Below are 27928 nucleotides of genomic sequence, written 5' to 3'. Positions count from 1 at the left end.
CATAAATAAATTAGATTCAACACTAGGCAGAATAAGGAAATGTTTGTTACTTTCTGTCTAAGTGTGGCTACAAGCTTTTTGTGACCAGGCCACCCATAATTGTCATGCAAAATATGTCTTCATGTAATTCTATTTATTGGAAAACATCATTTTCTCTCCAGCGTTTTCATACCAGCAACCTATTAGACAAGGGAACTTCTTCCATGCCAAGGAGCTTTCTTTTTCTGGATTTCTGTTTGCATTTTTTTCAACCTGAAAAATGAAGACTCTTAAGATTTTATGACATTTTATTACTCATATTGCTCTGATTCTTACAAGAGTTTTCGGTATCTTAAATTTAAAATGTAGGATGAGAGGATATTATTCTGCTATAATAAACCATAAGCAAAACTGTATTCTTCAAATTCATTATTCTGACTTTATATTGCTCCCTTAAGTTGGCCATGTAGTTGGGCACAAACTCTTCAATTGTGACTAAACAGCCCTTAAGTTCAGCTTGTATAATTTACTCAACATACGGTTTTTGATTTGTGCCCTCACTTTCTTGCATCTCTTGGCAATTTCTAAGTATGAAAACATGACCTCATTAGTTGCCATGATTTCCTGATCCTGCTGTTTCACAATAGCTACTGAATCATGTAGGGGACAAGAACACAGGAATGATCTAAAAGGATCTACAATAAATTTATTTTATGCAATTTTAACTAGGCCTTCTGAAGCACTGTGGCTTTTAAATTAAACAATCCTTAGAAAAACTTGGACCAAACAGTCACAATTCCTCAACTCCACTACTTTAAATCTCCACAGATTCTGTAATTGCAAAGTTTATGGAGAAGATAGAAAATATCTAAAACTTCTCCAAGTTCTAATTTCTTCATTGTATTTTATTTGTGATCACTTCTTTCACTTGTTTCTAGCCTTCATCACAAAACTTTGTAAAAATGATTCTGCATTCACTACCTACTCCTATCAGTCATCTATCTGAGACACAAGGTAGCATACCCAAGCTTTGGCTTTCATCGTCTTTTTAAAATCTCTCTGTTGACATCCTTGAATCTAATTTCTGTTTATTTTTCCATATCATTCCCTACAATATTATAAGAATGAATTTCAGAAACATTAGCTTAAAATCTTCTGTGCCACGGAGCTCTGCATGGCAATATTGCAAATCTGACATTCTAAAATGTACTTGTTACAAAATACATAACAATGTCAAAACAAATATTGTAAAAAGTCCTTTAATGTGTGGATGACCTGACAAGAAAACTCTTCTAAAGCCAGCAGATTTGCAGAATAAGACAAGGGAGGTCAGTAGACATCAAGGTTATTAATACTTCACTGGTACCCCAGAGCTTCAGCTTTAATGGCTTCAAGAACTGAAGGCTTATTAAAGAAAAAGCCCTGAGTCTAAGACCAGATGTTTACACACTCAGAGAAAGGAGAAAAAGACAAACTAGATAATAATAATAAATCTACCACAGGCTGAAAGACATATATATAGTCAGATGTCAATCTGAATATTTAGGAGAAAAATTATTAACGTTCCTTCTAAGAATTTGGATAACGGCTGTATCACACATTAGCGTGAGGCTGAAATTCACTCTGTTTTTACGTTCTGAAAGGAACAAAACAAAACAAAACAAAAAGCTATAATTTAAAGTAAATTAGACCTGCACTGATCATGCCTTCAGAACATAAACAGAAACTCACTGGTAAACTAAAATGGTAACCCAACAGACTTACTTCCAAATAGACAAAGAAAATAATACAATTTCAGAAAAAATTATAACAGAAATACATGTAAACCCAGGAACTCATTTATGTCACTTCTGAAGCATATACTACAAATAAGAAGAAAAATCAAAACGTCTTTTACAAAAGGAAAAACAGAGAAGTCAGGCAAAGGATGGTATAGACTGGTAAACATATGAATAAATCTCCACAAATACCATATAACATAAGTATAACAGAATCAATTATATTACTATTATTGTATTATTCAGTTACTTATCTGTTGTTGCCTAACTACTGGAAATTTACCAAGCTAATACAACAGCAATGATTCATTATCTTACAGTTTTTGTGACTCAGGAATTCGGGGGTGGTTCAGTTGGACAGCTATGGCTCAGGGTCACTCATAAGGCTGCAGTGAGATATAAGCTGGGGCTACAGTCTTATGAAGGATTTATTTCCAAGATGTTTTATTCCCATTGTTAACAAGTTGTTTGTTTCCAGTGGGTCACTCCACTGTGCAGCTTGAGCATCCTCAGGGCATGGCATCTGGTTACTTCCCTGAGAAGAAATTCAGAAACCACGACAGAGAATGCAATGCTTTTTATAGCCTCATCTTAGCAGTTACACACAATCACATACATAAGTTTCTATTGGTCATTGAACTATAAATGAGGTCCTTAAATCTGATGAAAAATTATACTGTTTTTATGAAGACTCAAGGTCATGAAGATGTCAGTCTTCCCCAGTTCACTCAGAATCTCATTGGGGTCTAATATATTTTTTGAATAGTTGATTTGAAATACATCAATTTCCTTTAAGAGAGCAAAGCATATCTGAGAAATCCCTGGAGAAACAGAATATGTGGAGAAAGTTGTCCTAACTCATATCAAGTGCACTAACAGAAACACTGTGGAATTGATAAATTATTCAATGAAACTTATAGGGAACTGATAAACAGACCCACTCATAGGTGAAAGCTTGATCCATAACAGAACTGACATTGCAGGCGAGTGTGGAGATGACAGACTTTTTGACAAATTGTAATGATTCCTAGGAAAGAATAAGAAATTGAATCCTTGCTTCACACGAAAAATCAGTTCCAGGAAGAATGAAGATTTATACATGAAATACAAAACTTTAGAAGTTTTGAAACAATAATACAGGAAAGTATCTTTATTAATTTTGTGTAGAGACATTCTTAAGCAAATGATAAAAAGTGAAAAATATTAAAAAGAGATAGATGATGGATGGATAGAGAGAGAGAGAGAAATAAAAGATAGAAGTCTACAACATTGAAAGTAATATTTACTATTCAGAGACTGCCGTAAAGAGAGGAAAAGTACAAAATACAAACTGGAAATTTGCCACTCATGTTACTGACAAATTATTAATATCCAGAATATATTAAAAACTGTACAAATTAACAAGAAAATGGCAACTCGATAGTAAGGGCAAAATAAATTATTGTATAACAGAATAAAAAAATAGAAAAATGCCAAGAAACTCGAGGGATTCTCAGTCTTGTTAGTACAATGGAAATACTAATATAAATGATAATAAAATACACTTGAACACATACACTTTACCCATAGGAGATAATATTAGTACATCTTTAGAAAGTTAATTAATTTTATCCAGTTAAGTTGAAAATATTCATGCTTCATTCACTGGGCAACATCATTTAAGAGATAACTTTCCAGATTCAGAGAGCTGAGTTCATGTGCACAGCAGACAAGATGTATATATATATGCAAATTTACAAGAGGGGAAAAACCTTTTACATATTTAATTACAGTGTACTTTTGCCTGGAGAAAATTTATTGAGTAAAAAATGGTGGCTTAAAGGAAGTATATCCAACACCTGACTAGAATATTTGATTTTCTAGAATTCTACTAATGCTTTGCTTTTTAAAGTGTGGTCCTTAGACCAACAGCGTCAGCTTTAGCACCACTTGGGAGTTTGTTAGGAATTCAGAATTTCAGGCCTTTTCCTGCAGAATTAGGATCTGCATTTTATCAAGATAACCTGGGAATTCATATGCACACGTTACACAGTTTGAAAAACCCTACCGTGGTGGAGATGGGTCAATCATCCACTCACAATTTTTTCTCTTCTGTTGAAACTGTTCAGAAGAGAAAGTCTCCTGTGTGTCCCTCTTCTCTTTCTTTGGGTGATGTTAAAACTTCAATCACTGAATGTGGTAAATTTGAGAAAAACCCCTAGGCTAGTGTTTCTCTAACATCATCATCAGACTCAAATGCTGTACTAGTTCAAGAGCAAGTTCCCAAGCCATGTGTGACCTGCAGTGACTCGGAATTTTGCCACTGATTTCCAGCACCTATGTTTCTAACAAGCCTCCCATTCAAAAGATTGTGAAGCATTGGACAATTTCCTTGGTGAACTCATCAAGAAGCAAGTACTCTAAGTTTGGGTTTGTTTGTTTGTTTGTTTGTTTGTTGGATTTTAACCTAATGTTTAAGCTATTTCTCAGCTTTTGATTGTCAGCACCCGTATAAAAATTGCTGAAAACACTAAGGAAATAATGCTCACAACTCCCTCACCCAAGAATATGTGAGACTTTGAAGTCCTCTACACCCTTGTATTTCCCATTAGTGAACTTACAATTTATAAATTTCAGGAGTAGAAAGCTAGATTTACACTCACAGCTATGCATAAAATGAATGGATAGATATATAAACACTAACTAAATTAGACCGATATTTTATATTTATCAAATTCCAAGGATAATTATGCTTAGTTGTACTTCATTCTTATCTGCATAGACTCATGTAGATGGGATGGTTTTTATTTTATTTTTATTATCAATTATTCTATTTCTCTTCTCTAATAAGCAAGCTTAATAGAGTAGTTAATGCACCATGTGCTATTAGAATGTCACAGAAAAAGCAAATTAGCAAGACTTTAGACTTCAGAGGAAAAAAAGTTCATTTTATGTCAGTCATAAGAACAATAGCATTGGAGCAATGGTCAAAATGATCATACAAGCAGGTATATATGAGTGATAGTAATTAATATTCTTCTAGTATTGAAAAGCAGTTGCTAAAAAAGCATTACTGAAAAAAAGAGTCAAATATATTAATACTGACCTCAAAGAGATTTGTGTAGCTAACATTCTATAATTATTTTATGAAAATTATAGTATTTGAGAAGTTTCTAGTAGCATAGGCAATTGAAAATTAATAATAAAAAATTAGGTTATCAGCTAAGCATATTCAACTATGTCACTATTAAAAAACAAGTAATTCATCAACCAGAATAAAACCTTTCTGACCTGCAGCTTTACTTAAATGGCTGAATCTGTACCCTAGATAAATAAAAATAACTGTAAGAATCATTGAAAGGTTAAAGAAGCCAAAGTCAATGAAGAAATAATTTGTTGTTTTAGAGCCCAAGATACCAATTATCATTATGGTAAGAATGTTTCCCATTTACTGAAAATTATTTGAACCTAGGTTTTCTATTTAATGCCATTGACATGCATATTAGTAAACTTGAAAATCAGAGTCAATTGAAGAAAGAAAACAGCAGCTTAATTACAAAGCTTTCTATCACAGTGGTGCATCCTAATTTTGGATAATCAGACCAGTGCTAAAATCTCCCTTTGCTTAACCTCGGTTTGTCTCTGTTCCAGATGCATACCTCACTTGTGTATGTTGATGGTTTATAGAATAAATTGTCTTTGAGATATTGCTACCACTGTTACCGCATCAGTATGAAGGAAATAAAAAGTGTCATGTGAAAGCATGTGGGGGGAGGGATAAATTCAGCATTTGGGATTCACAAATATACATTACTATATATGAAAGAGATAGATAAACAACAAGGGACTACTGTAGAGCACAGGCAGCTATATTCAATTTATTGTAATAAACTATAATGGAAAAGAATCTGAAAAAAATGTATATGTATAACTGAATCACTTTGCTGTACATCTGAAACTAACATTGTAAATCAATAACACTTCAATTAAAAAAAAAAGATCTTCAACGTAAAAAGTTGAAAATTACTCTATGCAGTTAAACCAATCTGGACTACTTATGCTTAAGAACCCATTTTAGGCTTGAACCACCTAGACGGCTTTTGAAATGAGACTACTTTTGTCTCACAATCTGGAGAAGAGCCCATGCTAATTTCAATGGCTAATGTTCAATTATTTACTTTATTTTGGCTCTGAATATCTCATTTATTTTGTGATCATCTCTGCCTCTTGATCTCATCAGAAACAAAGTTCTTCCTTGGGCCTTTCAAAAATAGTCCCCAATTCAGAAATCTTAAATTGAGTTAAATGCCATGGACCTACTTCATTTTCAGCTTTTGTATCCTATATAATGAGATCGGAGTTTGCCCTAGGCTAAATGTAGAAACAGGAGTAAGATACTGCAATAGATACCATTAAAGGCCATACTTATACAAATGTTAATTAGCAACGATCTACACTCCTTAATTTGTAAACAGTAGACCCCAATGTCACTATTCTTGACCACAGCTAAGTTAAATTTTAAAATTTAATTGCCTTCACTTTGAATTCCTCATGAGTAAGTTTTTTTGGGGGGTGGGGAGCAGGCATGAATAAAACATTTGTCATTGAGTCTTATGACTAAATGTTTTTCTAAGGAAATGGGAGATAAGAGATGTAGCACCAGTTTAAACTACAATAAATAAAATAAGAATAGTCAAGAAAAAATGAACTCTAAAATAACAACTTAAAAAATGACTAAAAATCATGGTTGGGAAAGAGAATGAATTTGGGACAGGGAGTTTGTGGTATTAGTGTAAAGATGCAAAATTTTTCATGTAAAATAAATACTAAAGGCCAAGTTTCTTGAGGAATGTATGTTTTATAGATTTAGATTTTTAAGTCACCTGCATAAGAAGGATAAATAATGCATGCTATGGCTAGCAAAATGAAAAAAGATAGATGCTGCATAACAAAAATTAAGCTCTACTCACACTTTATAGTTTCAGTCCTATCACCGAAGGAAAACAGATGAGTGGTGATCTGTGCACGTGCGCGTATGTGTGTGTGTGTGTGTGTGTGTATCACCCCAGACATTGCCCATGCATGTTTAAACATATGCAAATACACATATCTTTCTTTTTTTTTACAGAAATGGCAGCTTCTTATGCATATTCTTCTGTATTGTGCTATTTTCACTCACAGTACAGATCATTTCATATCAGCACACAGAGTCCTGGCTCACTCCTATCTCGTTGCTCTAAAGCTGAGCTATAGTCCTTGGTATGGATGCTTCACAATTAGTTTATTTATTCTCCCCTTGATGAGCAATGATGATTTGCCTTCTGCTTTCTTAATGGCATCAGTCAAAAAAATATGAAATAATAATGCAATATTGGTATCCTGACTTAATGGAAGGCCTTCTAAAATTTCACCAATAAGCATGCTGATGGCTTTTTATTTATACACACCTACACAGTCATCATGATAAAGCAGGTTCCATCTGTTCATTTCTTTCTTTTTTGCTAGTAATTTTGATAGTTTTCATTTTTGTCTTTTTGTTTGCTTGCTTTATTTTGTTTTGTTTGTGACTAAGTTTTTAGCAATAATGGTTATTAAATTTTATGAAATGACTTACCTGCAATTATGGAGAGCTTTTCTTCTTTGTCTTACCAATATTATGATTTATATTTATAGAATTCCTAATATTCAACTATTCTAACAAATCTAGAATAAACCAAGTAAGTCATGAAATTGATATGTTACAAGACTTTCTTTTCTATTTCTTTAGAATTTTGGTAAAATACACATGAGTATATTGGAGTTTAGGGTTTTTATATTAGTTTTGCAATTTTTAAAATATATTCCTGCCCTGATTTAAAAAAGAATTTGGAAGTATTTCCTTTTTCTCTTTACTGGAGTGTTTCAGATGGTATTGAAATTGTGATTTTGAGAGTTTGTTAGTATTCACTTATGAAATCATGTGGGTTGGTGAATGTATTAACATAGGAAATAGCTTTTCAATAACTTAAAAAAAATTTTTTATGATAATCGGCCTCTTTAGAATCTATGTAACTTCATGGTTCTGGTCCCCATCCTAAAATACATCCTTAAATACTCTTAATAACAAAATAATTTTTCCTGGGAAAAAACTCAAGCAAAACAAAACAAAAACCTCACCAAAATTTCCCAGTGTGAACTCCAATAATGACAATTTTCCTAGTGTATTTAGGATGAAATACTGACTACCAAGCACACTCAGCCCATATTTCAATTCTGTCCCCACTTCCAGTCCCACCCAGGCCTTCTAGCCATAAGGAAATACCTGTAAATTCCAGAGGCATAATGTTGGCCCATGACCTTGTGTATTTACATCTGTCTTCCCCTCAGGCCAAGTTTAACCCTTCTCTGGACACTTAAGAGATCAGTCTAGTTTTATTTCTCTTCTTTAGTATTTTTCTTAGCATTCATCAGAGATTTGAAAAACGAAGACAAGAGTACAGCCATTTTGGAAAAGGACTGGGGAATGGCTTTGAGCAAAACAGGCCTTGCATGCAAAAGAACAAAGCCCCTTGGGGGCCTGATTGTTGGGGGCAGGGGGTAAACCTGCTTGCAGGAATAGAAGACTAACTTTACCTCTGTTGCACTAGCAGTGTACCTAGTTGCCACAAGAAAAGAAGTTCAACTGTAAATTTTAACCTTATCTGTTCCAGTGCTTTCTTGCAGAAAATTTTCATGTACACCTTTCCCCTCACAGGGGCACTCCAATTCCTTTTAGCCACCATGGAGCCACCTGCTGTTGATCAAAGAAGTTTGATGGATTTCTGGAAATTATCAGTGATCATGAGACAAATCCTCCTTTTTGGTATAAAAGCAACTCACTCCTTTTACTTCAGGAGCTGGCACTTTGCTTGCCTAAGTATCTTGGGGAAGCGATATTTGTTTCTGTGGTATTGCTGTCCACGAACCTGGAAAGGGCCTGATAACAGTTTCTAACAAGTGATTGTTACACTGTTTATAACCATTGATTTATACCTCCGCCTCTCTTTCTTGCCTCTGCTTCAGGGACTGATGACAAGTGATATTTTTCTTTCTATCTTTAGCATTTCCCCTGTCACATAACAGGATAGTCCTAAAAGAGTGTAGAATGCACAAGTTCAGTTGATAAACAGGAAAACCTTGTAAACTGTATGGCTAAAACAAGGCTTGCTGTCATGTTGGAAAATATATTGTTTTAAATTTTTCTTCCTTTATCCCACAAGTATATCTTCAACTTCTGCTATTGTTGGATATTATAGTTAACTTATAAAAGAGCTTTAAAAAATGACCACACTCCCCCACCAAAAAAAAAAAAGAAAAGAAAAGAAAAGAAAAATCAAACTAAGCAAAATCAAGCAAAACAAAGCTAAGTCACTAATTTCTTACCTACATAAAAATTCTAATCATCCCCTCCATTATCCACCTAGCAACTCCCTGCTAACTCAAAAAAAGAAGACAAGGACTAGATACCATTATCTCCATTTGATAGGTAAAGAAAATAAATTTGAATAACCAAAATAGTTAGGACTATTTTATAAAGAAAAATTAGAAGTTGATACTCTCGGCTTTCAGTTTGAAACAATATAAATGAAATATAAATTCTGCTTGTAATTTTCCTGTAGTGAACTGACTATTATCCTGCATTTGAAAAAGGTAGTAGATTTCAATATTGCAATTTTATAACCTACGACCCTGAGAGGTGGCTTGGATGCATACTGGAACAACAGAACCAAAAAGCTCACATTTCAATCTCTGTTTTACTTAAAACTGTGGGAAATATTAACCAGGAAATTCATCTGAGAGAGTCAAAGAAAGGAAATATCTATCTTAACTATCAGAGCCCTCCAGGAGAGGAAATAGAATATGTACTCAAGGAAATAAAGGTGCCACTTCAAGGAGAGGAAGTTTTATTCTTTCTTAGCAATTGGATTTACTCAGTGAAATGATACAGTAAAAATGATTATTTTTTTTTAACATACTGTCAGTGACCTGTGCTCTGAATGGAAGAAATTTTTATTCCTCACAAGAGACAATTTATTTTCTAAGTTAGCCCTATGTCTCCTTTATCCTCAGTAGTTGAGCTAGATACATTTTGATTTAGTATAATACCAATTTTTTCAATATTGATTATACTTATATCTTTACACTAGTTTTACGTTTCTCTCTTTTAATTTCACATCCATCTGTAGAAAGAAGGGAGGAAGGGAGAAAGAGAGGAAAGGAAAAAAGGAAAGAGGGAAGGAGAAATACTTACTTAAAAAGTGAAAATAATGCAACAGTATCTAAGAAGTCTGGAGAACACAGGTCATTATTTTTCTTTATGTCAACTATAGTATAACTTGTAAAATATTAGACTGTCAGATAATTCTTTGTCTTCTCCCCAGGACTAACTTCCTATTCTTCATTTGGTCAGTGCTAGATGCATATATAAAGCGACATGTCTTGTTAACAATACTAAAAATACATGGGGTATTTTAATTGCCACAATGTGTTAATCCTCTGATACCTTTCAGTATTACTTAACATTAAATATATTCAAAGCATTTACCCTTTGAGATTTCAGCATTCTAATCTCTGGAGAACAAAATGATTATTTTTCTAAAAGAGGTAATTCTGATATTTGTTTCACATGTCACCAGTAAAAATTAGAAATTAGTATAACTTGGCTTTTCCTCAACAATCACAAAAAATAGAAATTTCAGAATCCATTTAGAAATCAGTTGCAAGAACAGAGGGTCTAATTATTTTCCTTTCTTTCATTAATAAATTCTCTCTGCAGCAAAAAATAATCCGAAAATGTATAATTTTAATCTATTTTTCTTCTTAAAGTCTAACAATTTTATCTAATGTTGAGACTCCCACCTGAATTGTCAATAAAAATAATTTGTACTCTATTTTTCTTGGGAGGAGGGGGAATGAATGGATAAACTAATGACACAGCAAAAAAAAAAAAAAAAGAAAGAAAAAACCCTATGATTGTAAAATAAACAAATACAGGCCATTCCTTTCTTTCTTACATACCAACACAATTGTTGCGTATCATATAATAAATACCTTTATATGCACACTGTAGAAAATGCTTAGCATTTAGTTCATCTGCCATTATAAACATACTAGGAAGCCTTGGATGACAGGTAATTCACAAATACAATATCCTATGCTAATTGAACCAGGATGAAATAGAAGAAGAGTAATCAGAAGTGATTTCACATTCTGCTAGCTTTCCAAATTGAAAATAGGATCTTCTCCCAGCGGGAATTTATTGTGGCAACCTTAAACCAACAAGACCTATACAGTATTATTGCTCCATGTCTCAGGAAAAAAGGGACCTAACGGCACAACTTTCTATTATCAAGTAAAAATACCTGGGAAGAAAGAGATAATTGGAAATAAAAGTGCCTACTGCAGCAAGGATAAGTAGGGCTTTGTGCCTTGTTTTGATGATAACTTTTGCTCTTCTGTTTAAATTGTAGAAAATAAACAGAAACCTCAATTAAATAAAGTTGGGCAAACAGAAGGGGGAGCTCTCTGTCCCTGCAATGACAGCAGAGTCCAACAAGAAGAAAGACCTCACCTCTTTCCTAGCAAGAACTCAGCCAAAGAAAAGCCATAGACTCTGTGTTTGCTATAGACTTCCAAATTCCTTTTCCTTTCTTCGCAAGCTTTCACCTTTCTTGGCTGTGCAGGGATGGACAGGTGGCTCACCTTGGTTGCAGACCATAACTGTTATTCTCTGCTATCTTGAATAAACCCATCTTTGATGGAAAAATATCTGGTAGTCTATTTGTTTCAGGTCAGTAAAACTTAATTATATATGTATTTTGATAGTTTCCCTAAACCCCTACCCCCAATTTCTTCCCCCTTGGACAACTTTTTCATACTAGATCATTTGCATAAATCCAAAAAGTACTTCATGGCTTTTGGTGGGTAATAATGTTGACATCGAATTCTCTTAGTTCATGTTGGGCACCATAATGCAGACAATACTAGTGCTTAAAGAAATTCAAAAAAGCATCCACACCTGACTGAGGGTGTCTTTACCAAAGACCTTACATATTTTGCAAAATTAAAGGCAATCTTTTTTTTAAGAGGCAGGAAATACTCATGAATAAATTGCTAATTATATTCCTTCATCTTCAATCAAGACTGCTTTCTGATGAAGTTGGCAAGTGACTTTTCTTCTTTCATACTTTTGAAAAATATTAAAGAACTATCCTAATTTTTTGAATAATATATTTTAAAGAAGTGACATGCAGAAGTTTTGTCTCACTTAATAAAAGGGCAGAAGGAATTGCAAATAGGCTGTAAGCAACTCGCTTTTTTCCCCCTGCCAATTTGCTATTGTAAAAAATGAACCTAGCTTCAATAAAAGTGAAATGTTTTTCCTGCTATTTCTAGCATATTGTTACAATGTCAAACATCCCATTGTTTTTAGAGATATTCTATGTGACAAACATTTCCGGAAGAATATGACACGTTAACACGTTTCTGGACATCTGTCTATGCCTAGTTTGATTAACTCCTCAACAGCATACAGTTGCAATGGAGTCAATCAAAAAACAGAATCTTCCCAGGAATCAAAAGGGAGTATCTTCCCATAACAGAAAGTATCCATACATTAAAGTATTCAAACATTACTTTCTATTTAAAATATAATGTACAATTATTCTACATATAGTTAATGAGATACAAATGAGAATGATCTAATTGTTACTTTATTGATACTGTGTGAAGTGATTTATTTCAGAAGACATTGATATGATCAGAGGCATATATTCAAAAACAGACATTATGGCACAGTTTTACTAAAAAGGTAGACTAGATCGAAGCATTGGAAAAAACTTTTTATATTAAGAAGAGAAGGAAGTAATAGAAATAAGCCATGGATTCCATTATTAGATCTAATCATAGTTTATCACTTAGAACAGCAAAAATTAGAAGCATGCTGTTTATTAAATGCAAAACCTGCCATCATGGTGCTTACAGTCCATGTGAAAAACAAACATTAAATAATGATTATATGGATAAATGATATATATGAACAAATTTCCGTATTAAAGGAAATGCACATGCTGATATGCAATATTATAACAAGAAGGTTTAATTTAGGTTAAAACTTCCTGTGGAAATGACATTTAAGCTGACTGCCAAAGGATAAACAGGATTTATCTGTGTGAAAGGCAAAGAAAAAACAAAAGAAAATAAACTTTCTAAGTAGGACAAATTTGATGCTTCTCAGGAGGTAAAGGCTGATCTTGTGGTAGGAGCTGGGTGAGAAAGCTGGACTGTGGTGTGAAGTAAAGGTGGCAAGATGAGTGACTACCACATCAGAGGGATCTTGTTGGTCACTATGATGAAAGTGTTGAGGTTGGTTTCTATGGGAATTTCTCGTTGTCTTTGAGATTAGGGAATTCTGTTGTTTTGACTTCTTTATCTGTTAAATAAACCTACCTGGAGATTAATTATCCCCACTTTGTATTAAAATCTTTAAATTTTTAACTGTTATTTTTCTGACCTATTGATGATAAACAAGAGAAGAACAAATATTTGTGGTTTTCAGATATATTGCTGACTGTAAGAGTGTAGTGAGTTAGGAGAGAGCTATTGCACATACATAGCTCAAAATGCACCACCTTTAATTTGGCAAAGTACATACCTAACCTATTCTCTGATGCTACATAAGCTTTATGAACAAATAAAATTATCTAAGTTTCAACCTTGATTTTATTATCTCCAAAGCCAAAAGATGCACCATATCTAAAACAGTAATGCTGGTAATAGCAATGAAAGAGTACTTTTGAGAGAGTGGTGTATGTTAGCACATTTTTGGAGAAATCTTTCAACCTAACAGATTAGTTGTAAGGCAGACACAGAGAAGAATAGCATAACTGATGGGTACCCAGAAGTATGGCAAAGATCTTGAATGCCAAACTCACTTCAGTTAATAACCAGCTTTGTGACCTGGGCAGGTGTTAGAACGTCTCTTGGTCTTGGTTATCGTATTGTAAAAATTTAAGTACTGGCCTAAATCTAATGACTCTTCTTATACTTATTTATACAATTTATTAACGTAGTTTGCTGTAAATATCAGACCATATCCTAATAATATATATTGGCCAATGAAATTATTGAGAACACTAATTTTTAAATTCAAACTCATTTAATCAAATGGATGTATTGCTAATTAAATGTATTGGATAGTTGAATTGCTACCATTTCAAATAACACTAAATAGCCATACAGATTAGTTTTTATTCATCAGGCACAGACATAATCATAAAATTGAGCATACTATTGATAGAATATAGTTTTAAAGAAAATTTATGATATAGAACACAATATATATCGTATTCAGTAACTGTTTCTACATTAGGAAATAATGCTGCCTTAGAAAATAATAATGTCTTGTGCTTACTTTTTTAAGACTGTAAGATTTATAAGGCTTACTTTATCCTCAAATAATGCGGTGTTTTAAATAGATCCAGGCATATTTGGTGATATTATTTATTAAGCATGTTGAACATGTTGCATGTTGAGTATAAACTGCCAAAAATAACTCCTTTCTTTGCCAAGTTTCCTGAAATAAATACAACTTATATAAAAATCCCCTGCATGTGTAACATCAAACTAACCATCTGGGTGAAAATGAGCAACTAGTTAAAATTAAGAACATTGGTCTTTGAAAATGATCAGTTTAATAACATATTATTCATTTTGTGTGCTTATTAGTCAAGAAATCACAGTCTGAATTTGCATATGATGTCTGGAGTTGAATGCTAAATGCATGTAAAAATTTTAATATGAAAAGACTTGGCAGCAACCAATATCCAGGATGTCAGTTTGCAATATGTGATTTAAACAATGGGGGTATTGTATAACATTAACTAAAGTCATAAAAGTAATAAATTTTTTTTACATATTCTGAGAGTAAAAGAGATAATAATTTCATATGACTTTATTTTTAATTCAATTTAATCAAAGCTTTTAAAATATCAATAATTTAGGAAAAATAGCTTTGAACAAAAAATATACATCAGTATATATTTTACCAATATATCAGTACACACTTTTTCAGTTATGAAAACAGATATAATTGATGCAATTTGATAATTTCTCATGGATAGTAACCATAATACATGTGGATATCAAAATATCTATATAGGTAAATATTTTATTTTTAACCCCAAATGTGAGTAAATTTGTTTGTTTTTAATATGCTCTCTCAGTGTATGTACTCTGACATACTACCAAGATTTGAATGGGTTTATTAATCACAAGATCATAGAGGAGCTTGCCAAGATGGCGAAGTAGAAGGACACGGAGCTCACCCTCCTCCCATGAATACATCAAAAACTACATCTACATATGGAGCAATTCTCAAACAATACCTACTATGTTCAGAGAATAGCTCTTACAATCAGAAATAGAAGGAAAATCCTCACAAAACCAGGTAGCAGGAAAAAAAAATGAAAAAGGAAATCAGGGCAGGACTTGTCCCTCATGGAGGGAGTGGCAGAAGAGGAAAAGTGCCCTCACCATATGTGTATATATATATATATACATACGTATATATATATATCTTGCTTATATATATATACATATATATAATGGAATACTACTCAGCCATACAAAATAATAAAATAATGTCATTGGCAACAACATAGATTGACCTGGAGATCATCATTCTAAGTGGAGTAAGCCAAAAAGAGAAAGAAAAATACCATATAATGTCACTTATATATGAAATCTTAAAAAAATAGACAAAAAAATGTACAAAACAGAAACAGATTCACAGACATAGAAAACAAACTTATGGTTACTGGGGTGAAAGGGGGTGGGAAGCAATAAATTAGGAGTTTAAAATTTGCAGATCTAACTACTATATATAAAGTAGATAAACAAGTTTCTACTGTATAGCACAGGGAACTATATTCAATACCTTGTAGTAACCTATGGTGAAAAAGAGTATGAAAAGGAATATATGTATGTTTATGTATGACTGAAATATTATGCTGTATGACAGAAATTGATATAACATTTTAAACTGACTAGACTTCAATAAAAAAAAGATTAAAAACTTTAGCAGATTTTATCTATTAGGTTTAGCCTCAGATTATGACATTTAAGAAAATGTCATAAATCATCATGAAAGGACCTTACTGCTACAAATAGGTCCTAGCAGAGTCTTCCCTGGGCCAGGTCAAAGTTTATGTTTGAAAAAGTGTAAGAAACTGGCAAAAGATATCACTGAAGATTTTTAAAAGAGTGGAAAAATGTGCACTCTAGTTTCAAAGTGAGAACCTAGGACTGGGGTTTGTCCCTTAAGGATTTACAAGGCTATGTAAGGGGGTCAATAAAAGAAGGACTGAGGCATCTCCTGTAAATACAGTTAGAAACTGAAGAGTGTGTCATTATGTAGGTCCTGAGTTAAATTGTTTTAAGTAAGCAGAGAGGATCAAAATTGCGGAATTATGCTGTGAAGTCAAGCGAGATAAACAGTAAGGAAGGGTTGTTGATTTTAACAATATAGATTGTAGATGGTGACACAGAAGAGGGAAATTGGAAGTGGAGGATTTGGGAAAAGGGCTAATTAGAATAGGTTAAGTAGAGTATATAAAGAAAGTCAATAAAGTGACTATACATTACTCTTTTCACTTATTTGCGAAGAGTTGTACATCTTTTTTCTTCACTGTGATCAATGTGATATCTGACTGTGTTCTTTCTTCCATTGTTTTTAATTTCCTAAAATATTTTAATTTTAAGGAAGTCCAATTTATCTAGCTTTTCTTTTGGATTTTGTACTTTTTCTGTCATATCTAAGACCATTTCATTAATCCAGGGTCACAAAGATTTACTTTTATTTTCTTCTATAACATGTAGTTTTAGCTCTTACATTCAGGCCTATGATCCACTTTGAGTCAATTTTTGTATACAGTGGGAAGCAAGGGTCCTAGTCCACTCTTTTTCTATGTGGACACTCATTTGTCCTACCATTAGTTTAAAGAGTATCTGATTTCCCCATTGAATTGCCTTTGGATACTTATCAAAAATCAATTGATCCTAAATGTGAGGGTTTATTTCTATATTCTCAATTGTATTCCGTCTTTCATCTGTATGTCTGTTCATTCTCCAGTACCACAATCTTGATTACTATAGCTTTGTAGTAACTTTGAAAACTGAGAATTAGAAGTCCTCCAGCTTGGTTCTTCTTTTTCAAGATTTGGTTATTCTGCACTTCCATTTTATTTAATTATCAGCTTGTCAATCTCCGCAAAATGTTTATAGGGAATCTATTAAGTATGTAGATGAATTTCAGGAGTATTGCTACATTCACAATATTAAGTTTCAATTATAAACAGAATAATTCACCATTTATTCAAGTCTTCTTTAACTTCTATCAGTGACTTATTTTTCTTTCTGGATATAGTCTTGAACTTCTGTTAGGAAATAGTTTATACTTTTTGACATTTTTATAAATGTCATTTTTCCTTAATTTAATTTTGGCTGTTAATTGTTGGTGTATAGATATATAATTTAATGCTGTTTACTGATTTTGAGTTCTGCAACCTTGTTGAACTCATTAATTCTAATAATTTGTGTGTATGTGTGTGTTTACCTTCCTTAGGATTTTCTGTGTACAAGATCACATCATATTCTTGTTACCTTTTGACATTCAGATAATAGACAGCCTAACAGGTAATATCTTCTGGATTTGATTTCACTTCCGTGATGATTAATGATGCTCAGCACTTTTATACCTTTTGGCCCTTTGAAAAATATCTATTCAGCTTCTTTGCTCATTTTTAAATCAGGTTATTATTAATTTAGCCAATGAGTTATATGAGTTTCTTATATAATTTGGTAATATAATTTGAAATTAGGAAATGTCAGGCCTTTCGTTTTGTTTTGTTTTTCTTTCTCAAGATTGCACTACCTTTTGGGCTCTTTTATGGTTCCATGCAAATTTTGGGAGTAATTTTCTATTTCTGTTAAAAATGCCTTTGGAATTTTTATAGGGATTGCATTGAATCTCAAGATCACTATGGATAGTATGAATATTTTGACAATATTAATTATTCTAATCTGTGCACACAAGATATCTTTCCATTTATTGTGTCATCTTCAATTCCATCATGAGTATTACAATATACAAGTCTTTCAAATCCTTGATTGATTTTATTTCTTGATTATCATTTTATTCTTTTCAATGACAATATAAGTAGAATTCTTCTATTAATTCCTTTTTTTTGGATGGTTCATTGCTACTGTGAGAAACCTACCTTTTTTTTAACTGATGTATAGTTGGTTTACAATGTTGTGCTAATTTCTCATGCACAGTATAGTGATTCAGTTATACATATATATATTCCTTTCATATTCTTTTTTACCATAGGCTATTACAAGGTATTGAAAATAGTTTCCTATGTTGTACAGGAGGATCTTGCTTTTTATCTACTTTATATTATAGTAGCTAGTATCTGCAAATTCCAAACTGATTTTTGTATGTTGACCTTTTGCACTGCAACTTTGCAGAATTTGTTGATTAGTCTGAAAATTTTTTGATGGAGTCTTTAGAATTTTCTATATATACTATCATGTCATCTTCAAGTAGGGAAATTTTTAACTTATTTCTTTCCAGTTTGGACATCTATTTCTTTTCTTTTCTTTCTTCTTCTTCTTTTTTTTTTTTTTTTCTGGCCTAATTGTTACAGATGGAAGGAATGGCAGGAGATCTGTACAAAACGGATGTCCTGCCTCCACTCCCAGTGATTCTCATGCCCTCACCTTCATCTCTTACCTTGTAGCCCAGATCTCAGAACTCCTTTCTCCAGGCAGTGGGAGGCAGAGGGAGAGAAAAAAGAGACCCCTCATTCCCTGAGCACTAGGAGAAGGGAGCTTAAATGTGTTTCAAAAGGGAAAACAATACAATTGCTCACCGCAGGGATGATGAGCTTCAGCAGGGCTTTGGTACACTACTTTATGTCAGGGGATACCTCGCGACTTGCCCTGAGACTAACCAGGATTCTCTCTGATAAATTTCACTTCTGCTTTTAATAAATGTGAAATTCCTCTTCAGAACAGAATATAGTTATATTTTGGTAACTCCTTTTGTTTTGCATCAGTGCAACCTAGGCTCTGGACCTTTTTAGACTAGAAATAGAAATGATAGTTACCATTTTCAAAGTTACGATGATCCTCAAATGGCATGTCTGTCAGTCTGCTGTGCTGCGTGCTGGTATGTAATGTGCAAAAAGATGGATAGAAACCAATCAAAGAAAATGGATAGCTCATACCTGACAGTTTAACATAATATCGAAGAAGAGAGGAGTCCTCAGATAAGTTGCACTCTGTAACAGCAGAGTTCAATATTAAAAAAAAAAAAAAGGTAGTTAATCATATAAAAGAAGTACCAAGGGAGATATGTGTAGTTATGTGGTAGGTGAACTGTGGGGACTGGCCAGAAGATTTTCATTTTAATAGATGAGACTACTTTTTGTACTTTTCTCTTTAAATCTAGATTTCAAACTAGTTTAAACAAGAGTTTGAGTGTGGGATGAAAAGCCACTAACCTCCTGCTCATTATTTTTAAATGGATTACTCTTTTCAGTTACTTCCTAGATGAAATTCTTCTCATAGGGCTGCAGTAAAATTGGTCCAAATTGTGTGCAGTACATAAAAAAGAATGACTGCTGCTTCACTTGCATTAATCCTTTGCACTCAGTCAATTTGCCACATTTAAACTGATCACAAAGAGATAAATTAGAATTCAAGACATAATTACCTTAAGTAGATACTTTTCAATCTCAATTGCCTAATGATATAAAAGCTCATATGAGATTTTTTTCAGGGAAGAAAAATAAAAATTAAGGACAGAATCACTTAGTCTTTTTTTTTTTTTTTTTTTTTTTTTTACCATTTCTGTCTTTAAGTCAACTTCTTGTCCCTCTAACTTTGAACTTGGATGCAGTTGCTATGTGTCACTTTGTGTCAAGTTCTTGCGCTCCTGGGAAACGTGGATTGTATGAGTGAACGTTGAAAGAACCAAATCGTTTTTTTCCTTCAGTTAGTTTATCAGATATTGGGGCTGATATTTGGTGGTAATAAATAAAATGATTATCTCAGTTAAAAATGTTTAATTCTCAATATTTGAAATTAGATTTTTAAAGGCCTATTTGTCTTTTCTCCTGCTTCTGTTCCTTTGAACAATCATCTATTTGTAAAACTCAACGTATATTTATGCATGTGAGAGCACACATGTGTGCGTGTGTATGTGGAAATCAGGGCACGATGTAGAATTGTATTATTCACCTAAATTCATTCCATGGAGTTATCCTGGCAGAAGCCTCTTAAATACGTGAGAAGGCTCAGTACAGATAAACCTTAATATTATAAAGCATGAGTACTCATCAATAATGTATTCTTTCCCAGCGTCTAAACTTTTCAAGGATTAGGCTGTTTCCTGCACACTGTATAATGCCATGTCTGAGCTCAAAACCTGTTTGTTGAGTTGAAGATGTGTACTCAGGAAATATAAGTCACAATTTTTAGAAGAATCTAAGTGCACTTCATTTTGTTAGCACCCTTTTTAACCAAATATTTGGATAGGTTAAATAACTAGTTGTTTTCTAAAAACTATCAGCTTAAACATGAGAAATCAGATTGTTTATTTCAGCCAGTAACCAACAGAGATTTCTGGAAATTACTCCCAGGCTGTTTCTGAGAGCCCTCCTTCAAAGCCTTCGTCAAAGCCTTGGTAGAAGGCAGCTGGCCTTTGAAAATGCACTATGTGAGGCAGGCTGAAAACTCAGAGGCACCTGTAGGCACAGACAATCCTTTTGCAGTGTGAATTACAGGGGACAGGCATTCTAGCATTTCTTAGTACCAAGATTTACAAAGAAGCAAGCTCTCTTTGAGCAGGAGCACACAAGGTCATTGTCCGCTTCAAGTCTCGTATTTCAGGGGCCATGCCACCGACATGAAAGAATTTAGAAGCAGAAAGTGCTTCTAGAGGGAGGGGTAGATTGTGACAGTCTGACTGCTTTAGATTTCTCACTGTGTGTGTTTCAGTGTGATAGACTCTAGCTGAAAAAAGTTACTAGATTACTCAAAAACGCTGTATTTCACTCAGAATTCAAATATCTGTGGTTTGTGGTCTAACGTAACTCAGAGATAGATGCTTGGGGAAATGTCGCCAGCAAATTCATAAGAATCAGAAAAACTGGATTTTGACAGATTTACCACCAGAATATTAAAAAAGCCCCAAAGAAGGCAACAATTCTGACAGGTTTGATTTGGGGATAGAGGGGGTCAGAATTTTGAAAGGTTCATGAAAAGCCAAATTCTTACCTCCTCATCTTTACCATGGTTTCTGATCTAGTGTTAAACAACTGTGCTGGGTATAATCCACGAGACCTGTATTTCAAAGAGTAGATACTAGGTAAAATGTTAAGTTTTTCAACCTTAGCATGTACAAAAACCACCAAAATGAAAAATTTTAACCACACATCATAATGTAAAAGTTTTAATGAATATTCGACTTATTCTTTAAAAAAATATTGATTGCTGAAAATCTATTAAAGTAACAGAATCTCAAGACCTATACTTCCTACCTCCCAGTCACCTAACAAAGTAAATGTTCATTTGTTCATGTAAAATTTCAGACAGTGTTCTTAACCATATTCTATATATTACAAGCAATACATTTGATAGGAATTTGTATCACATTCTCACTAGATAAAATACTATTTGTTACAGTGATGTTGCATTTTTTTCTACATTTCATCTTTCTCCCCCACAAGCCTCAGCCCTGTCAGAGGAGTGGATATTAAAAGTCTGATACAATGACACCCCCCCACAATTTTTATCATGAGCATACAATTTTAATCCTGCATACATACAAATATATTTGTATTGACTTATTTATAAAAAAAATCATCTGCTGCTATATGTGTTTCCCCATAACTTCCTTTTCCTACCTAACAATACTACAGTATATACATAGTAAAATTTACTGAGATTTTAATAATAAAGTCAATTATTATTGTTTTTATTGCCAGTGAAACCAAGTGTGTACTGCTTTACATATGTGTTTTAAATCTATAGGCTAGATTGGTAGGCAGAATTTATGATACAATTGAATGGTAATGTTACCATATTGTATTCCAAAAACTTGTGTATATAAACATATTCTTCCAGAAGAATATGAGTGCCAAATCACTCACACTCCTGACAGATCTTAGTGTGATCATCTATAATTTTCACTTTTAAGGATAAAAATATATCTTAAAATGTATTCTTCTTTGGGGTCAAAAATTTGTCACAAGAAGAAAAAAACACTAATTTATATAAATATGTTTAATATTCAATATCGATTACATTAAACTATATTAAATTTCATTAAAAATAATTTGCTTTCTATAGAAAACCTTACAATGTTATTTAAAATATATTATATATATATATATATATACACACACACAAATATGTATATACACAAAGGTAAGGATGAAGGATGGGAAAATGCGTATCTGTTTGACTCTGAATTAACCTATTAACATTGATTTATTTTTTGAATATCATTTTATACCTATTGCACATGTCCATAACGTTCTTGAAAATTGTTTTAAAAATGATTAGTCTCAGAAATATTTTCAGTTTATTACTTCTGCTAATTTGATCTTTCCAGCTTTCCTTTAATCCTTATATAAATACCTTGACACTACTTTAATTATGCTCAAAGTTACTTATAAATGTTTTTACTAAATTACCCTTATGGTATGATAACCCTATGTAGAGCAATAAGGCTCTTTATTTGCAAGAACACACGAAAAAGAAATTTCTTGTGTTTAGACTACATTTTTTATTCTTCACCATGTTAGTCTTATAAAAAAATGTACCTAATTCATCCATTTTAGTATCAGCAACATTTAAACTGTTTAACTTCTTTTTTTTTTTTGGAAGAAACAATGTTAGGTGTTCTCCACACCACATCTCCCTCTCGGGCATAGAGACCACATTCCCAAACCTCCCATGTAATTAGATTCAGATCAATATTGAAGTGATATTATATTGGCATGTGAGCAGATCCAATGTATAAGGCAAGTTCTGCTAAGCCTGACTACTTGAACACCCCACAGTTCTCTAGCCCTTTCCTTCTGTGGCTGCCTTGAAGTCCTGTGTTCCAGGTGGCATAGGTACAAGAAGGAAGAGGACTGTCTCATCTATATGGGGCTAAAACATGTGTGAGATATAAACTCCTATTGTGTTAACCTATTAAGATTTGGGAGTGTGGAAGTTTATCATACTTCATTCCTCTATTCTGAATAATACACATGATTTGGAGTATTTTCCATGGCCTAACTCATGTCTCTCTCCAGACTCATGTGTTTGCTTTTTCCCATCTCAGAGTATCAGATCTTCTTGGACAGAAAATCTTTAGTGAGTGTCCTCTGTGAGGTAATTACTACCTCACCGCTTGCCTCTCATGATAATCTGATGTCAAATAGAACCACTTAATGATTTTGAATGCCCATTTTTGTTCTCATGTATGTTTCACTCTGGTCTCTGCTTAAACATACATGCTGTCTTTCTTCTCTTCCATACCCACTATTTTTTCCCTCAATCATTTCTATAATTCTATAGTAGGAGACAGGGGAGGAAGGCACAAAATAAAAACAAATGTTAATCAAGCAAAATAAGGCAAAACTCTCTTCCTGGAAGCTTACTGTAACCCTATGAATTACGTCTAGTGCTGTTTCTTGGGCATCATGGAGTATTTTGAAAAGCGCTTGTAATATGGAAGAACAAATCTGACTCCACATTAGATCTGTTCTTTACCTCTAACCCTGTGCTGTTTCCTGTGCTGAGTCATACTGGTTCTGCACCTTTTGTAAAAGAATGTTGTCTATAGCCTGAAATAGACAGGAGAGCCTATTCTCAAGGCTCTGACCTTTTAGGGAAGAACACTTTTCCATTCATACAGAGGTAAAAAGTTGCAGAACAGAGAATAACATTTGTCTTGTCGGAAGATTTCAGGAACATCATGACCTGACCTATGTGGACAGCTGCAAGAACAAAGGATTCTGACACCAAGAAGTTTGTAACAACCAACCTCACCCTCTCCCCTTTTTAGTACGAAAGAAGCCTGAATTCTGACTTGGGGAAGATGGTTCTCCAGGACATTAGCCTGCCATTTTCTCAGTCGACTGGCTTTCTGAATAAAGTTGTTATTCCTAACCCCAACACCTCATCTCCCAATTTATTGGCCTGTTGTGCAGAGAGCGGAATGACTTTGGACTCAGTAACATCCTATCATAATACTTACACATTACACTCACAATAGTCATTACTTTTTATCTTGTTATCCTGAATTTTATGAGAGCAGTGACCATGTCAATCTTGTGTACTCCTGTGTTCAATCCCTGAGAAAAGATAGGTTCTCGATAAAAACCAGTTGATGCATTAACTGATTTTCATTTGCAAAGATTTTCAACCCCAGCAGCAGTGGCTTTTGAGTGGACTGCTTGCTATATAGTGATTCCACTCATGTGTCACTTCACGAAGCATAATAGTAAGAAATACACTGATGGACTGACAACCATTTCTTCCTTTTCATAAGCTAGCAGGGTTATGTTTCTGTTCCCTTTAACAATGCTAATTTTGTTTACAATGTCACAGTACGATGTTCACTCACCATAGCAATTTTTCAAGGCCTGCATAAAAATGAAAAAAAAAGGGAAAACATACATGCTTCACTTGATGGTTTACAGCAGCATTCAGCAGAACTCCGGGGCCAGAGGAATATTTCAGAACAATTAAAGTATTCAAACTCTTGTCTAGGTTTTCAGACCATCCACAGTAGATGTCCTTGTAAGATAAATCTGTCAATGGCAAACTAGTTTGAAACTAGAAAATGCCCTCTAAACCAAAAATAGATTAACCAGGTCGAGTGATGATAAACAGATAGAAAAGCAAAATGACATTTTTCAAAGTGGTTACAAGTCCTACCTCAGCCTTCTTCCAGATTTCACAACCAGACTTATTTCCAACTTAAGACTTTGTACCTGTGTCTCCCCTGTCCTGAGGATTAATTGGTTTGCTTGTTTAAGAATGATTCCTAAAAACCTTGCTCTCCTATTTGAATTCAGAGAAACTGGCACTTACTCTTTGAATCTGCCATTAAATTTAGTAGTTTTAATCCATACAATTTAATTTCAGTTTGGGTCATGCACAACCAACTATACTGTGAATGATTAATTTGCAACTGAAACATACCTACAGTTATAAGTTATAGATTTGCTTAAAAATAAAGTAGCTTTTGTTATATTTCTTGTACTTGAGTTGTTATAAGTAGCTTACAAAATTAGGGATATAAACCATGGGTACTTAGGTGCTATTTCCATAGACATAGTTTTATATCACTTAAAACATATTTGGGAAAATTTGCTTTTACAGTGGAGTATTTAGACTCATCCAAGGTAAGAGCCATAGGCTGAAGATTCTCTCGTTTGACTTAGACTGACAAAAAGCAAGTGTGATACAATATTCTAAATAACTCTGGAATCAAGAAAAATTGAACTTGAGATAGAGTTTAGTATCTCAAACAAATAATCAAAACATATAAATACAAACAATAGGATAACAGATAACATCTGGAAGATGTCATCACATGTATCATCTCTCCTTTGGGATAATATTAGAAATGGACTAGGCAATAACAGGTACAAAAACATATTACCTGCTCCTTTTCAGAGAAATAGAATTTAGCTGAATTGGAGGAAATGAACAAAATCAACTGATAAAAGTCATAAAGGACAGCTTGGCATAGAAAACGTAAGCATTGTAGTTTGAACGTTGCAAAATAAAAAGAACTTTATCAATATTCTATCATCATATGAAGTCCAGACTGCATGCCAGTCTCAGCGCTGCCCAAGAGAGCAGCTGATCAGTAACACGAGAGTGTGGTTATCCACAGATACAGCTGCTGAAATATTGAGCCAGAAAGGGATGCCAAGTATAAGACATTAGGAACACATTGCTCACATCTGAGATATTGAAATAATCAAGTGGAAGAGACAAGAAGAGAGAAAGTAGAGTGAACTAAGGGAAGAGTGGAGGATGGGGGTTGTTTGAAGATGTATTGTTGGGGGGACCAACTTTGAAAAAGAGTTTTGAATCTAAAGACCTCCATTTGCTTCCTCCATAATATGAATCAAATCAATCAATCACTAACATTTCTAACGTTTGTAAAGTGTGTGACTTTATTCATGGAGAAGTAGGAATGGATATATACCAACTCTACTCTCCTGAGCCTTCAAAAGTTCCTTTTCCCCCCTCATTAGAGCACTTCTACCCAAATGACATAAAGGATTTGTTGTAGCAGAAGTGAGTTTATGTGACATTTCTTGTCACTCTGGATAGGTTTGACTAAGTCCACACATCCGCTCTGACGTTATATCAAATGCACTAAGAGTGTCCCCTCAGAATGACTCAATAAACTATAGACTCACGTTCCCTGGGGCAAAGATAGCTTCTAAGGACGTTCCCTGGGGCAAAGATAGCTTCTAAGGAGCACGTCAATATATAAACTACTGTAAACTAACATCAAACATTTAGGTAGTAAATACGTAATACTTGACTACAGCAATCTGCCTTGGCCTTGTTTGTTCGCATTCCTAGAGTTATGGATGTAAGCAAAAATTCAAAAAGGACTTGAAAAGAGAATGAAGTGAGGTCTAAAATCGGGAGCAAAAACTTGGGGGGAAATTGTGGCATAGGTAACCTAAGGAAACAATTTGGACACACATTTTTAAACAAAAAAATTAGAGATATCCTGCAAGTAGGATTTTTTGAGTCTTAGAAGAGTTTTAATTACCCTTCTCTTCAATCTCTATTTGTAATGCATCTAAGTGTCAAATACTGAGTGATGTTGACTTGACAACAGATGAGTTAGCCCCGGTCTTAGACCCTCTGCTTGAAATGCACTTTCTACAGACAGCCATATTTATAGATCTCATACATAATCTGTGCTCTTATGTCATCATCTGAGAGAGATTTCCTCTGTCTCCTTATATAAAATGACAATGGCCCCATTCATCCTCATCACTCCTCATTTCATTTACCCTGTTTTATTTTCCATTATAGTAATTGTCACTATCTGGCATTATATATGTATATACATATATATATATATATGTGTGTGTGTGTGTGTGTGTGTATATATATATATATGTATGTGTGTGTGTATATATATATATATATATATATATAATATACATATATATTTACTTTTTTGTTTGCATTGTGTTTCTCTCCCTAGAATTGAAAATTGGCAAATTTTTGTTTGCCTTTGTTTTGTCATTGCCCCTCCTCTCCATTCTTACAGCTAACAGGAAGACTAAACCTGCCTTCTTTCATTCCCTCTGGATTTTGGGTTCCATCCTTTTTCATGCTGAAACCACGCCCAAGGATGGGTAATTAAGTGTTACAATGGGAGGAACAGAATGAAAGTTAGTGAAGAGTGACAATTTAATATATTTAGTACTAAAAATGATTAGAATCTATACAGTCAATATGGAGGGAAAGTCAAATGTATTTAATTGAAATACAGATATTTGAGTGAGTTCTCAAACTCCCTTGTGTTCCTAGATAAATAGAAATGAAACACTTTGGTATATAATCATAGTAATTTTCTTGTTTTGTATAAAATATCAAATATTTTTCTTTTATTTGGAATAATTTTTCCTTTACAATCTGGTTACCACAGAAGCATAAGAATTAAATCAATAATGAATATCTTTATTGTTTCTAAACATTTCAAGAAAAGCCCTATGTGGAACATAAAAAGTGCAAGATATTTATGTAGTAATTGTTGTATTAGTAAAGATGCAACAACAGATCTGGTAAGGTGGACAAGCTGGTGTAAACGAAATTTCTTCGTAAGTGTTCGCAGCCAACTCCATCCCATCTCAAGATATATTTGGTCATGGAGTGTTTTGGAAAATCACCCTAAATTGTTCATATGTAATGTGTTGATGCCTTAAACTATGAGGAGAGTAAGAAAACTCATCCGTGGTTTTGGAGAAACAGGTTCTCAGACATAGTTATTGCTTTAAGAGTTTTGTCCTCCAAGCATATTTTCTCTGCCCTGACTTTCCATGTTATCATCGTCAATATGT

This window comes from Vicugna pacos, chromosome 10 (assembly GCF_048564905.1).
Source record: "Vicugna pacos chromosome 10, VicPac4, whole genome shotgun sequence".
Classification (NCBI taxonomy): domain Eukaryota; kingdom Metazoa; phylum Chordata; class Mammalia; order Artiodactyla; family Camelidae; genus Vicugna; species Vicugna pacos.
Note: the sequence above shows the minus strand (reverse complement) of the source record.